The sequence below is a fragment of the Bubalus kerabau genome, chromosome 6 (assembly GCF_029407905.1).
Source record: "Bubalus kerabau isolate K-KA32 ecotype Philippines breed swamp buffalo chromosome 6, PCC_UOA_SB_1v2, whole genome shotgun sequence".
Taxonomy (NCBI): Eukaryota; Metazoa; Chordata; class Mammalia; order Artiodactyla; family Bovidae; genus Bubalus; species Bubalus kerabau.
The window spans coordinates 99,617,609-99,633,027 of record NC_073629.1 but is presented as its reverse complement, the minus strand read 5'-3'; positions in this window follow the sequence as shown (position 1 = coordinate 99,633,027).

Below are 15,419 nucleotides of genomic sequence, written 5' to 3'. Positions count from 1 at the left end.
CAAGTGGTCCAGAGTTGGTAGCATGGTTTGTTTTACAAGACCGTCAAGGCATCCAGGCTCCTTCAGTCTTTTGTTCTCCATCTTCAACACATGGCTTTCAGTTAATGATCTGAGATAGTTACCAGCTCCCACCACCGCATCTGCCTTTGAGCAAGTGAGAGGACATAAGAGGGAATGGGAAGGCATGCACCTTTCTTTATGAAAACATTTAGCTGGAAATTGTATACATCCCTTCTGCTCACAGCTCTGCCTATAACCGACTTCCTCCTTTAGCTGAAAAGGAGACTAGGAAATGTGGTCTTTCACTGGGACCATGTTCTCAGCTAAAACTATTGATATTTCTGTAAGAGTGGAGAAAAGATGTTGAAGGGACACTGAGTCATCTCTGCCACAAATAACCTACTGATGTTTTTAAAATAGAAACTGTATCAGGGATAGTGCTGAGACCATGAAGGGTGTCATAGCATTTAGAGTCTAGTAATTAAAGGTCACCATTCAGCAGGCCATACAGGTAAATCTATAAGTATTCAGTCTCAAGTCAGGAATAGGTGATGTGGGCAAGTATCTTGGAGGAGTCACATAAACCTGACCAAAATGCTATCACTCTCTCTTCTTGTCCCCCCAACTGGGAGATGGCACACAAGCAAAAACAATGCTCAACTTCTTAAACACTAAAGTTTTTCTGTAAAGGACAGTACACCCAACAGAGTTAGTTGTAAATCATATCAAGTGTCATGTTTTTATTCTTTACTTTTGTGCATCACAGATCATTTTACAAATTTGAAGAAAACAGAAAATCTTCCCCCAGAAATATATACATTTTCTAAGCACCAGTAAAAGAGCTTGTCTATGATCTTGTGACACCAGTGGACTCCCTGAGCCCATTTCTGGAACCTATTGAGAGCCATTCCTTTGCCCTAATATCTTGGAGAACCTTAGCAGATGGATATGTCTAGTAGTGGAGGTACCCCATGTTCGGGAGGCAAGTCATTTCATCCTTAGGCAGTTTGAGAATATTGAACAAAAAAACGTCCTCCTTTGTAAAACTCACTCATTGGTACAACTCAAAATTCTTTAACAATATATAGATTTGATGGATAGCTACACGTAAAAGGATGAAACTAGATAACTTTTCTCACACCATATACTCAAAAAAATAAAATGAATTAAACACTTAAAAGGAAGACTAGAAGCCATAAAATTCCTAGAAGAACACTATAGGCAGTGAGCTCTTTGTCATGGGTCTTAGCAATATTTTTTTGGATCTGTCTCTTTATGTAAAGGAAAAAGAAGCCAAAATAAATAAATGAGACTGCATCAAACTAAAAAGCTTTTGCACAGGGAAGGAAACTATCAACAAAATGAAAAGCATACTGAATGAAGATTCAAATGATATGTCTGCTGCTGCTGCTACTGCTAAGTCGCTTCAGTCGTGCCCGACTCTGTGCGACCCCACAGACAGCAGCCCACCAGGCTCCTCCATCCATGGGATTTTCCAGGCAAGAGTACTAGAGTGGGGTGCCATTGCCTTCTTCGAATGATATGTCTACTAAGGGGTTAATATCCACAATCTATAAAGAACTCATCAGTTCAGTTCTGTTCAGTCGCTCAGTCGTGTCTGACTCTTTGCGACCCCATGAATCACAGCATGCCAGGCCTCCCTGTCCATCACCAACTCCCAGAGTTCACTCAGACTCACATCCATTGAGTCAGTGATGCCATCCAGCCATCTCACCCTCTGTCATCCCCTTCTCCTGCCCCATATATTAAAAAATCCAATTTAAAAATGGGGAAAGGACCTGAATAGGCATTCTTCCAAAGAAGACATACAGAGGACCTACAGACAGATGAAAAGATGCTCAATGTCACAAATCATTGTTGTTTGGTCACTCAGTCATGTCCGACTGTTTGAAGCCCCATGGACTGCACATGCCAGGCTTCTCTGTCCTTTAGTATCTCCCAAAGTTTGCTCAGATTCATGTCCATTGAGTTGGTGATGCCATCCAATCATCTTGTCCTGTGTCATCCCCTTCTCCTCCTGTCTTCTATCTTTCCCAACATCAGGGTCTTTTCCAATAAGTCGGCTCTTGAAGTCAGAATCTTAGCTCACCTACTTTTCCTCCTGTTTACTCAGGAATGCCTTTGTTTCTCAATATTTGGACTCTTCACCACAACCCTGCTGAATGGGAAGACCCTCAGGTATGACAGTCCCAAACTCCACCCAGTGGCATCTGAGATAGTCAGCGAGGATAGGAGGGAACAGAAGATATTCACAGTAGAGGGTGTGGTTAGAACAATCATCCATAGGTTAGGAAAGAGAAAACAGAATAAAAGTCCTGTGTTTTTGAAAGAAAAATACTTTGGGACTTCCCTGGTGGTCCAATGGCTAAGACTCTGCACTCTTGAGGCAGGCTCCCCAGGTTCGATCCCTGGTCAGGAAACTAGATCCCACATGCCACAATTAAGAGTTCATATGAATGAACTCCGGGAGTTGGTGATGGACAGGGAGGCCTGGGGTCGCAAAGAGTCAGACACGACTGAGCGACTGAACTGAACTGATGCCTCAATTAAAGATTCTGCTTGCTGCAAACAAAGACAGAAGATGCCACGTGCCATAGCTAAGACTCAGGGCAGACAAGTAGATAAATAAATATTTAAAAATAAAACAAAGAAAAGAAAAATATTTCCCATTTATAAAGTTTCCAGTGTTCCATGACAATTCCTCATCAACAGAAACACATCACATCCTTTTGGGAAGTAAAAGGTATGTGATTAGTTGACTGACACAATGTCGTTTAACCACCTTGCACACACTTTCATTTATTCATAAAGTCAAGCTAGTCATTGAGTTGTGATATAGACCACAAACAATTTGTTACTGGAAATCATTAAAGTAGCAAAATTATAAAGTCTTTGCCTTGTAAAACATTAGAGCATATTTGAGTTTAGACCTTCAAAAATCCCACTCTCATTTACATTTAAAGTTAACCTGAATGAGGGTGAGAAGGAAAGGAGAGACCTACAGGGTCTGGGAGAGAAAGAGCATGATCTTTGGCTGTGAGCCAGTGTTCAGAGCCACCACACAGTCTAAATCCAGGCTGTGCTCATCCACACCTCCCACAGAGATGGGGAGGTGGAGGGGCCAGGATCTGAATGACTTGAGCATTTGAATTGCCCCCTCTTGACCTTTGCACAGGGATTCCCAGGTGGCTCAGTGGTTAGGAAGCCACCTGCCAATGCAGGAGACATGGGTTCAATCCCTGGGTCGGGAAAATCCCCTGGCGGAGGGCATGGCAACTCACTCCAGTATTCTTGCTGGGAAAATCCCATGGACAGAGGAGTCTGACAGGCTACAGTCTGTGACAGTCTGTCACAGAGAGTCTGACACAACTGAGCGCACATACACGAACTTTATACAAGTCACTAGCCCAGTCTATTGGGAACCAAGACAAAGGAAAAGAGTAATAAATAATTTGATTCCTTGTCAATTTGTATATGACAAAGGCAGTTATTTACTGTGAAGGGATAATCAGTTCAGTTCAGTCACTCAATCATGTCCGGCTTTTTGCAACCCCATGGACTGAGCACACCAGGCCTCCCTGTCCATTACCAACTCCCGGAGTTCATCCAAACTCATGTCTATCTAGCCAGTGATGCCATCCAGCCATCTCATCCTCTGTTGTCCCCTTATCCTCCTGCCCCCAATCTTTCCCAGCATCAGAGTCTTTTCCAATGAGTCAACTCTTCACATGAGGTGGCCAGGGACTGGAGTTTCAGCTTTAGCATCATTCCTTCCAAAGAACATCCGGGGCTGATCTCCCTTAGAATGGACTGGTTGGATCTCCTTGCAGTCCAAGGGACTCTCAAGAGTCTTCTCCAACACCACAGTTCAAAAGCATTAATTCTTCTGCGCTCAGCTTTCTTCACAGTCCAACTCTCACATCCATACATGACCACAGGAAAAACCATAGCCTTGACTAGACAGACCTTTGTTGGCAAAGTAATGTCTCTGCTTTTGAATATGCTGTCTAGGTTAGTCATAACTTTTCTTCCAAGGAGTAAACGTCTTTTAATTTCATGGCTGCAATCACCATCTGCAGTGATTTTGGAGCCCAGAAAAATAAAGTCTGACACTATTTCCACTGTTTCCCCATCTATTTCCCATGAAGTAATGGGACGAGATGCCATGATCTTCGTTTTCTGAATGTTGAGCTTTAAGCCAACTTTTTCACTCTCCACTTTCACTTTCATCAAGAGGCTTTTGAGTTCCTCTTCATTTTCTGCCATAAGGGTGGCGTCATCTGCATATCTGAGGTTATTGATATTTCTCCCAGCAATCTTGATTCCAGCTTGTGCTTCCTCCAGCCCAGCATTTCTCATGATGTACTCTGCATGTAAGTTAAATAAGCAGGGTGACAATATACAGCCTTGATGTACTCCTTTTCCTATTTGGAACCAGTCTGTTGTTCCATGTACAGTTCTAACTGTTGCTTCCTGACCTACATATAGGTTTCTCAAGAGGCAGGTCAGGTGGCCTGGTATTCCCATCTCTTTCAGAATTTTCCACAGTTTATTGTGATCCACAGGCTAGGCTTGTAGTACCTAGCCTTTGTCAGTTCCTAGAGTTAGCTTTAGGAATTGCATTCATGATACGTGTAGAGTTTGGGGGTGGGGGGAGTGGAGGACCTTCATTCTCATTACAGATCTTTACCCCTTGAGATTCTCCAAGGAAAATTGTGAAAAAAAGACACCCCTATGCCTTCCTACCATTCTCAGCTGGATCAAGGTAAAGACTCAAGCTGGTAAACAGGATGGAAGTGTACAATAGTGCTTGCTTGACAAAATTCACTCACTGTAGGCCCACAGCTCACTGGCACTGCATAAGTGCCACGTCCCTACCACATACCTGGCTTGTCTTCTTTTATGGCCAGGGAGTTCAGACGAGCCCTTAAAGAGATCAGTTAATTTCATGAAAGACAGCTCTGTTCCTTGGCAAGTGGGCATGTACTGATGCCAGCCATCTCCACCCCAGACAAGGCAACATTGGCAGCACCCAGGCACAATCTAAATTCCTGTTCTAAGTTCCTAATGTCCCTTTCCCATAGTAGCTGCTCAGTCATGTCCAAATCTTTGTGACCCCATGGACTGTAGCTCATCAGGCTCCTCAGTCCATGGAATTCTCCAGGCAAGAATACTGGAGTGGGTTACCATGCCCTTGTCCAGAGGATCTTCCTGACTCGGGATTGAACTTGGGTCTCCTGCATTGCAGGCATATTCTTTACCATCTGAGCCACCAGGAAAGCTCCAATATGGTATAAGAAAAACTTGCTTTACCAAATACAGTATAACCCACGGAGTACACCAGGTTTAATATTCTCATGCTCTTTACTGCAAATTCAAGGCTAGGGTGAATTGTCGTGGCAACAAAGAGCAGAATTGTGAATGTGAAACATTACATGTTCCATATTTTACTTATTAAAAACCTTCTTGTGTCTCTGTCAAAAAAAAAGAATTCTCATGCTCAACTGCACACATTTCTAAATGAATAATAGTAAAACTAGTGTTTCTTCTCCATAATTTGGAAAAATGTTCTAGTTCTATGGATCCTGCAGAATCAATTGTTGATACAATTCACTATCACTTAGTCTTGACACAAAGGAACTCTTTGGTCCCATTATATTTAAAACCTTTCCTGAATTCTATCACAAACTTGGTTTGGTTTAGAATATGGATTTTGTTTCCCTGGAAAAGGTGTCATATATAAAAAGATTGTCTCATGTTTCTAACAATATACAGATTTATCAGGTATTACTTTTCCTCCCTGGTGTCCCCAGGAACTGCATTAGGCAGCATTTTGCCATGGCTAAATGCAAAATGACCCTGGCCCTGACTCTCCTCCACTTCGAGCTGACTCCAGGCTGCTACAAGCCTCCCATACTCATGTGCCAAATTATCCTAAAATCTAAGGATGGAATCCATGTGTTCCTAAAGAAAGTTTGCTAATTTTAAGTCTCCTCATATAATGATTAACAAAGGAATTTTATTACCAGAGGAAGAATATGAAGATAAATATAATGCCAAAATATATCTATATGGTTTGGGGATAAATTATGTAATTTAGGATACTTCTGATTGGTTTTAACAACTATTAGAAATAATTCTGATATCCTCCTGGATCATATAGGTTTCCTTTTGGTGTAACCCACAAAAAAATACATCAAAAACTCAAACTGACTTCAAATGCAAAAAGAAATTATTGGCTCATGTAACTAATCGTAGTGTGGCTTTCAAGCACAGTTTGATCTAGGGTCCAATTCGACCTCTAGATTACTTTCATCTCTGCATATCTCTGCATGACAGCTTTGTCCTCAGCTATCTTCCCTTATGATTAACAGAAAGTAACTGCATCATCTTATAGTCTCTTTTTACACTGTCTAGGGAATGGGTAAATTGATAAGGGTATAGAAAAACCTTAGATATTTACAGGGAATTCTGAATATAGATAACCCTGTATCTGAGTTTCCATTTGGAATATTATAGGCTACCATACCCTGTAGAACTCTTGCTTAACATGGAGTGAGGCAGTTATTGGATATTTAGGCAGAGATAGGGTCTACAGAGAACAACCTAGTCCGATGCCTGAGGGTGCCGTCGCAGATACGGAAATTCCAGCATATCTTCAGTGGGATACATACAATTTTTAAGACAGCCAGTGTACAGGAAAAGGAATTGTAAATATAGACACAAATTCTGGTGATGGATGCTCATGATGTGATGGTTGGATAAAATGTAGCCCAGGCAGTCCTCAGGAAATAAATGGTAGCCATACTTAAGGCAGGACAGGACGAGTTCTAGAATCCCAAGCACTTGACTTCCAACCAGTGATCTCTGCATTTGGGCCACCCCCACATCTCTCAGGGATCCTATCAGTGGTCACTAGGCTCGGATCCTTGGCCTGGGCAGATTCCCCTCTACACACAGGAAAAGGGGTTGCTGGTGGCATTAAGCATCCCAAGGATTGTGTGTGAGTGCTGCCATTTGGTGGCTTTTCAAGATATTGCCAGCAATAAGGAGAAAGGATAAAGGACAGAACAGACATTTGGCAAAAAGAAAGTATTATACTTTGTGAACAATTTTTAAGTGTTTGGCACCAAGGCAAACTGGAATCTTCCCCCACCCAGGCTGCTTACAGTGAACTGATTAAGTATAAATGGCTTCAACTGGTTAAAGAAATCACTGGTGAGCATGTACTATACAAGAGCCTCAAAAATGCTTGTATTCTTTCATGGAGTCATCCCATCCTGGGAGTTTGTCCTAAGGAAGGACCATTGTTTTCAGGGTTTTTATGGGAGAGGCACAATGACTAAGGTCATCCAAACAGAGGCAGTGTCCCACCCCAGCCAGAGCTGGGACATCAGGAACCAGAGTGAAGAAGACAAAGCCCAGGAGGGCCTCATTCAGGAGGACAGTGGGGCTTTCAGGGACAGGGAGGCTGAACCCGTGCTTTCCAGGCAAATGGGAGCCCACTGGACTCAGCTGAACCATCAACTAAGCCTCAGCCCACCCAGCCCAGCCAGCTTGCAGACTAACTCCAGACCATACTTGATAAAAAAAAAGGACCTTTGGGAAGAGTTACTGGGATAGGGGACAGGATTAAGCACAAGTGGGTAATAGCTGGTGGGCAATAACAATGCTCCATGGTTGGCAGGCAGGTGTCTGGGCAAGGTGGCCCTGGGTCTACACCATGTCAGATCTTACTAAGGCTTTGCACTGGGCTGTCTCCACATGCATGTTGTTGAGCCTCTTTGATGTCCATTTAAGAAAAAAAAAAAAAAAAAACTTGAGAGGTAAATTGATTTGCCCAAGATCATACAAATTATTTAAGTGGCTGAGCTGGGACTGGCTGACACGTATTCATTCATCTGACAAACAGCTCTTCTTCTATGCAGGGACTCTGCCCAGGGACCTGGAGATGTCATGCCCTCCAGGAGCTCGCAGACAGAAAACATAATCCACTTGGTGAGTTTGGAGTGGGAAAGATGTATCAGAAAGCGTTCCTGAAGTTGGTGAGGCTGGCAGAAGAGAAAACATAAGCCCAGAACATAAACAAATAGGCACTGAGATGTGAAGCACTGTGGTAGGGAAGGAAGGAAAGCTTGAGCAGTTAAGTAGCAGAGTGCCTGCAGTGTGCCATCTCGTGGCTAATTAAGACATTGCAGGCAAAAGAGGAAAAGAAAGATGTCTGTTGCTAACACTCACTAAGTATTTATTTACTCTACGCTTCCTGTACGTATATTAACACATTTACTCTTCACTGCAACCCAATAAGATGGGCATCATTTTACCCTTAATTTTCATATTCAGAGGCTGACGCACCTATGTTACTAACTTGCCCAACATCATGCTAATATAAAATTGGCAGGGCAGGATTTGCCCAGGGAAGTCTGGCTTCAAGTCCAGGCCCCCTCCTGGAGGATGGAGGCTCACCTCACAGGTGTGAAGGGCTGGGTCCCACTTGACTCTGTGTTTGGGAAAGGTCTCTCGAGTGACCATGTGTGGAGGATAGTTTGAGCATGAAGCAAGAATGAGAATAAGGAGGACAGAGGGTTGCTGCAAACATCCATGCAAGCTGCAGACCTGAAGCAGGGGAGGTAGGGTGGGGTGAGGGAGGGGGATTTGGGGTGCATCCCGCCTCTGGCCTGGGTGGATGACTGGTGGTGCCCCTAGCAGCATAGGGGGCTCAGATGAGTCAGAGATCCAGAATTCCATCTTGGTCTGAGGTTCCTGTAGAGTTGTGCAGTGGGTAACTGGGTCCTAGAGGGGATGGAGCTGAAGATGCTGATTCAGAAGCTGATACTTAATGGGAAGGAATGTAAATAAATGGAGGGGATAAGGTCCTTATGACATTCATTCAACCACCATTGACCGGGGACCTCCCATTATTCCGGACCTATGCTGGACACTCGGACATCATGACAAACAAGGCAGCTGTGGTCTCTGCCTCACAGAGATCAGCTTTCTTGTTCAGAGAGCACCACCATGACCAACGTGAGGCTGTGAGTCCATGGGCCTGTGTGAGCCTGGGGCGCTGAGGGTTCACCAGGGTGGTCAGAAAGAACTCCCCAGAGAAAATGGCCATCATCCTATTGTGCTGAGAGCAGAAGCATCAGACAGGCCACTGTATCTTGCAACAAGAAGACAGGATTCTGGAGCTCCTAGTGAGAGCAGATTCGGCAGAGTACTGGAGGTGGAAGATGTGGAGGTGTGAGCAGGCAGGGTGGAGGCAGAAGTAGCCACTACCGAGCATCCGCTTAGTTACTAAGGGGACCGCTCTCCAGTTCCCAGATGCCTCTTTCCAAAGGACTGCGAGTGCTACAGTGACAAACACTTTATTTTCCTCTTCATCTTCCCATCTCTCTCTCTCTCTCTCTCTCTCTCTCTCTCACACACACACACACATACAAGCACACATGGAACTCTATATTGAGGTAGAATTAACAATAGATTTAAAGTCAAAAGAGCAGGGTCCAGTTCCACTTCCAGACTGTGTGACCTTAAGCAATTTACCTCCCTTTCTGAGTCTGCATTTTTTCCTCAAGAAAATAGGATCAGAATAAATCTCCAATCAGAAAGCATCCTGCACACCACAATGTAGCTGTTAGCTTCGGCGTACGAACCATCACCACCACCACCACCATCACTGCCTTTGGGTTGGAGGGAAGGCCCTTCCCAGTCTCTTGTTGCAACTTGTTAGCTCTTGGCACCTGGAAGATTCTTCCATCAGCTTCTTCCCATCCCTCTCTCTCCTTTTCCTCCCTGCTCACTGGAGCTCACTCTCCTCCTCCACCCCTCCTCCACTTCACCAGCACCCATCCTCATCACCACCCCCATCCCACACCCCAAGCTCACAGCCTGAACTGGTCAGGAGCCCAGTTACTCATTTGCAAAGTCCACGTACAGAACAGTACCAGCCTCAGCAATGCAGAACAAACCAGCCCCATTATGCTGGCTCCTCCAGAGGTCCAGGGGAACAGCTGGGCCCAGCACATTCTGTTCCAACCAGCCATGCAGAGCCTCTAGCTTGCCTCTCAACCTGACTTGTCACATGACACTGGGCAGGGGCCATCCCTTCCTTGGGCTTCAGATTCCACCGTGCAATATTATTAATACTAAACTGGGCTAAATGACTTGAAGGACTTTGCTAGCTCTGACACAGAGTGGTCCTGCATCCAACCAAGTTCATCCTGTAATAATAATAATAATAATAAGACAAAAGCTAACATTTGTTGTGTGCACTAATTGTACACTTGACACTATTCTGTGTATTATGTACACTGCTTTTTTGAGTCTTCACAACACCTCTTATTAAATGGACACCACGTACTCCCCCCAGTTTACAGATGAGTAACCTGGAGCTTTGTTGACTGATTTGTCCAACATGGTATTAGTGTCATATCGGTGTTGTGTCCAGGCTGCCTGGCCCAGACCTGTCCTCTTAACCTCCCAGTGGGCATCCAACTGGAAAGCAAAATCTCTGGTTGAACTAGAAATTGCTCAACTGCACTTCAGACCTGCCCTATGTACCCAAATGCACCCTAGTCCTCTCCCTGTAGACATCCCACCAGCTCCCAACCACTTGTCCAAATGCATCCTCACCCCACACACTCCTGCTTGTCCCCTGGCACCTGTCACTCTCAGGGCCACCCACTACCCGGTGGCTTCATGAGAAGCAGGAAAAGGCGCCCAGGTTGCAGGTAGAGGCGCTAGTTCACACAACCCCATCAGAGTTCCCCAAGAGGTTCCACCATCTTCCAGCCTGCTCAGGACGATACTGAGACTCGTCCCTGAACTTTCTCTCTCTCTCTCTCTCATCAAGCTCTCTATTCTTCTTCCCCAGGGGGCCAGGGTCTCTAGGGAGCAGGGCACCACCAACATTATCATTCCTTAGTCTCTGGAATAATGACTCAAGACAGGGGCCATGGGGCTCTCGGACCATTTCTGAGAGAAAGGGAGGTGTGTCATGAGGACTGGATGCTAAGTCCCCCAGAGCCTGGCCCCACCAGTAGTACTCAGAACCTGAAGTTTTCACTGAGCTGGCCTCTAGGGACACAAAGAGGGGGCGCTGGAGGCCTGGCTGCCCTGGAAACCTGCAGTGCAAGGTGCTGCACAATCTATGAGGTCCCCCGGGCCTGGCCTTAGGAAGGTCTTTGGTCCCAGTGCTTAAGGAGGAAGAGCCCCCTGAAGGTCCAGTTCAAAGGCTCTACTGAATCCACCCTTCTCATTGAGTGTGCAGCCACCAGGGGGCAGCTGAGGCTGCAGGCAGACGTGGGCGGGGAGGGGGAGAACAACCCCTCCCCACCAACTGAAGACCAGATGGAGCATCAGTGATCACTGACCCCAGGACCTTCAGCCAGAGAGAGCTTGAGAGAGGGTGTGCAGGTCCTGTGTGTGTCTGTACCTATGTGGGGTGGACGGGTATGGACTAGGATTTAGCCTCTCCCTCTGGGTCTTTTCACCACCCCTGGGGCTTCCCTTTCCTGGGCCCAACCGTGGGTGCTGGTGACTCAGAGAGGAAAGTCACCCCCTGCCTGCCCTTGAAGAGCTCCCAGACCTGACGCTGGAGCTGCACACAGACCAGGGAACAGGCAACACAGGGCAGTGAGTGCAGAGATGCTGGTGTGGCCCAGAGGAAGCCCTTAGCCCAGGGGTCAGGACGAGCTTCCCAGAAGTGACTGCTAAGCCGAGCTTAGGGGGTCTTCTGGCGAGTCTCAGGTACAATGATAACACATACATTATCTCTGCTTCCTCCCAGTAACCCCGCAGGGAAGTCATGACAGAAGCAGTTTTACTGGCAAGTGAAAAGAACATTCAGAAGCCCAGGTGGTCCCACAAGCAGTGAGGAGAAGAGCTGGACTTTCAACTAGAGTCTGCATGGTTCTTAAGCCCCAGCTCTCGGCCACTGTGTGGACTGCTGGGGTCTGAAAACTGAGAGGAGAGCCAAGCTGGGGGCTCCAGGCCCGCGGACCAGATCTGAAGGGGAGCCAAATGCCTCCCATCTTCATCCCAGAGCAAGTTCCACCGGTTCCAGGCACCTGACTCACCTGGGAGCTTGGCCTAAGGAGATAGGGTAGGATAAGGAGAAAGACAGCCCATCACAGACACTGGACACCTCCCATCTCCCCCGCTCCTCTACCCTGGGCTGGGGGAGGAGACTCTGCTTGGCAGGCGTTCCCCTGTAATATTAGGCTCCCTGAAATACAATAAGAGTGCAGTGTTTCTGCTCATGTCACTCTGAGCATGAGGGAAGTCATCTGGAAAAGTATTCCAAGCCCCTGCCACTCTATCTTAATAACACTCAAGGTAGGACTCTGAACCCTTTTTTCAAAACCAACTCCAGGCTGGAAGTTCTTCTTCAAGTCTAACTGAAGTAAACTGTGCTGCAACCTACTTTCAACTCTGCAGTTGCTGGGTGGGGCTTTTAGCGTAATTCGGGTGTAGCCTACAATGTAACCCTGTGAAATCCACACGTTTTAGGTAGAGGAAGAACAGGAAAAGTGCCAGCCGTGTTCCAGAAAGCTGGAGGAGCAAGAATGTCTTCTGGGAGTAATAGAACCTCTGGGTCCTGGAGCCAGGGCCTGGGCAGCCTTCGCCTTCTGCCCAGAGAGCAGGCGGAGAGATCCGCAGGAGGTCAAGTAGCACAAAAAGTGAGACTTGGGTGAGGGCACCGGACTTCGCCCTGCCTCGAGGGGCATCAGGGCAGCGCAGGCACGTGGGGAGAGCTGGAGAGAAGGCAGGGGGAGAGCCAGCTGGTGAAAGAGGGCGGATGAGAGGTGAGAGAGAAGGCGTGAACAGTGAGTTCAGGTGGAGGAAGGAGAAGGAAGACACGCGACCGATACAAGAAGATGGAAGTAAAAACTGCACTCCGAAAGAGACTAGCGCCACACACGGAGATGAGTAAAGGCTGGGAGAACCAAAGAGAAAACGGGCTTGGGACGGGCAGGTCTGGCCTGGGGAGAAGCCGGTGGGGAGGGAGCAGAAAGGCGTTGAATGAGCATCCTCCCCCTTGTCTGTCAATCAAGGCAGAATCCCCTTCCCGCAGGGCGGGAGGGGCGGAGAGCTTCCCGCACGTCCCCTGACGCCCTGCCCCAGCCCGGAGGCTCCCCCTCCCAGGCCCCCCGAGCGATGCCCCCTCGGGACTAGCTGTGCAGCCCCGATAGATGGTGGGGGGCCCAGCTGGTGCGTTATCAGCCTCCTCCAGGAGCCAGCCTGAGCCACTCAGCGGCTGCCAGGCTGCGATTAGGCCCCCGGAGGGTCATTAAGCACCGCCCTGGCCCGGACCCAGCCTCCTTTCCCTCCTTCCTCTGGCCAGACTGGCAGGTGGGAACTAGCGATAAGGACTGGGGGCTCCGGCAGTTCTGGGGCCGGCATCTCCATGCCCCCTGCCCCCTGTCAGGACAGGAACATGGGGTTGGGGGGAAGATCAACGCCAGCTCAGCCCCACAAGGACCCCGGGATGGCGTTCCCACCATCCTGGCCCGGCTGGTGGGGAGGGAGCTAAGGAGGCTCCTGGAAAGCCCCGGGGGTGTGGGGGTTGGGGGGGAATCTGACCCCTCTACTCACCCACCGGGCCACCCCAGCCCAGCCCACCACGCCACCCACCTTCAGCACCAGGACAGGACAGTAGCCGCCACAGCCCCTGCTGGTAAACTGAGGGGCTGGAGGGGAAACAGGGGGATGGCATCTCTGCTTTCAGACCTGGCAGGCCAGTGAGGAGTCAGACTGGGAACTGCCTCCCCCCAACCCCCGACACCCCGAGACAACATGGGCCTGAGGTGAGACAACAGGGGGCTGAGGTGGGAGGGACGTAGCTTCATACAAGGAGGATCAGACGCAAGCAGCCAAAGGCTGGGCTAGCTAGTCACTTGACTCTGTCCTCTGGTCTAATCAAGGAAGACTTCCTGGAGGAAGAGGTACCTAGGCAGGGTCAAGGAGAAGGAATGTGCAGAGTTTACACAGGCAGAGTGGGGTGAAAAGGCATCCTCCCATGTGTGCAAAAACCAAGAGTGGGAATCACGGCGCTCCAGCCACAAGTCACTGAGCTGAAGCCCAGAGAGGGGAGGCGAGTCACACAACAGGGCAGAGACCCAGCCAGCCCTCAGCTGGGGGATCTTCCCTCTGCTGCATGCTGCAGACTAGCCCCCAGTGAGATGCGAGGGATGGTCTGGATTTGGGGTGGAACTCCCCAGGGGTATTTGGGTGAAGCCCTGGAGCAGCACAGGAACAGCTGTAATGGAGGAACGAGAGGCCGTGACAGGTGAGACAGGTGGCAGAAGAAGATCTTAGGGACAAGGTGGGCTGCTTCCTGCCCTCCAGCCTCTCTCCACTGGATCTTGGAGTGCTCCTGGGAGAGCCCGCCTCCAGTTGCCACCCCAGACAGAGACAGAGGCTGTTCTTATGAGAATGACAGTCCTAGAGGTGAGGGGTCTCCATGGTCAGCCAGCCCGGTAGGGTCGTATCCCCTCCCTCCTGCTTCATTCTCCCGGGGGACCCAGTTCCTTCGCCCTACCCCCACCTGGGACTGGGAGTCAGTGGCTTAGGAAGGATAATTCCCACTCAAGCTTTGTGGTTAGCCTGGCTAAATCCTCCACAGAGGGTCAACAGAGCTCAGAGAGGACACTGACTCTCCAAAGTCACATGGCAAGTCAGGAGGGGACTTGCTCAGACTCCAATCTGAGCTTCCTGAGTCCTAGCCCAGGACTTTCCCTAGTGCTTCCAATGCCCCAAGCCCAGCCCAGAGGGGCCATGGGGATGAGGACAGAGCTGGATGAATGAGCAATGAGTGAACCCGCTGCAATGTCTGGCAACATGGAGGCAGGGTCGGGTGGTCAGGGTTGGTGCTACATGAAGAGCCCAGAATCACCCAGATTTGCAGCTGTGAAGGGCAGGTCAAGAGAGGAAGACTTGGGATTTCCTTGGTGGTGCAATGGTTAAGAATTCTCCTTGCAGTGCAGGGGACCCAGGTTCAATCCCTGGTCAGGGAACTAAGATCCCACACACTGCAGAGCAACTAAGCCAGTGCACCACAACTAGAGAGCCTGTGCACCGCAAGGAAAGATCCTGTTTGATGCAACAAAGATCCAGCGTGCTGCAACTCAATGCAGTCAAATAAATACCTGTTTCCTTTCAAAAGGGGTGGGGTGGGGTATGCTTTTTAAGAGGGTCTCTGCCTGGTGTAAGAAGTGTGCTCCCTGGCCCTGGGGGTTCTCCCAGAGAGGCCTTCCTGGAATTTCTCCAGAATCACCATGACAGTGGCTTTGGAAGATGATTTGGAAAGCAAGATTGGGCCTCTCTGGAAGCCTGAGGAGCTATTTCTGAGCTATTTAGAGCCTCAGACCCAGAAGTACAAAATGTCTTTATTT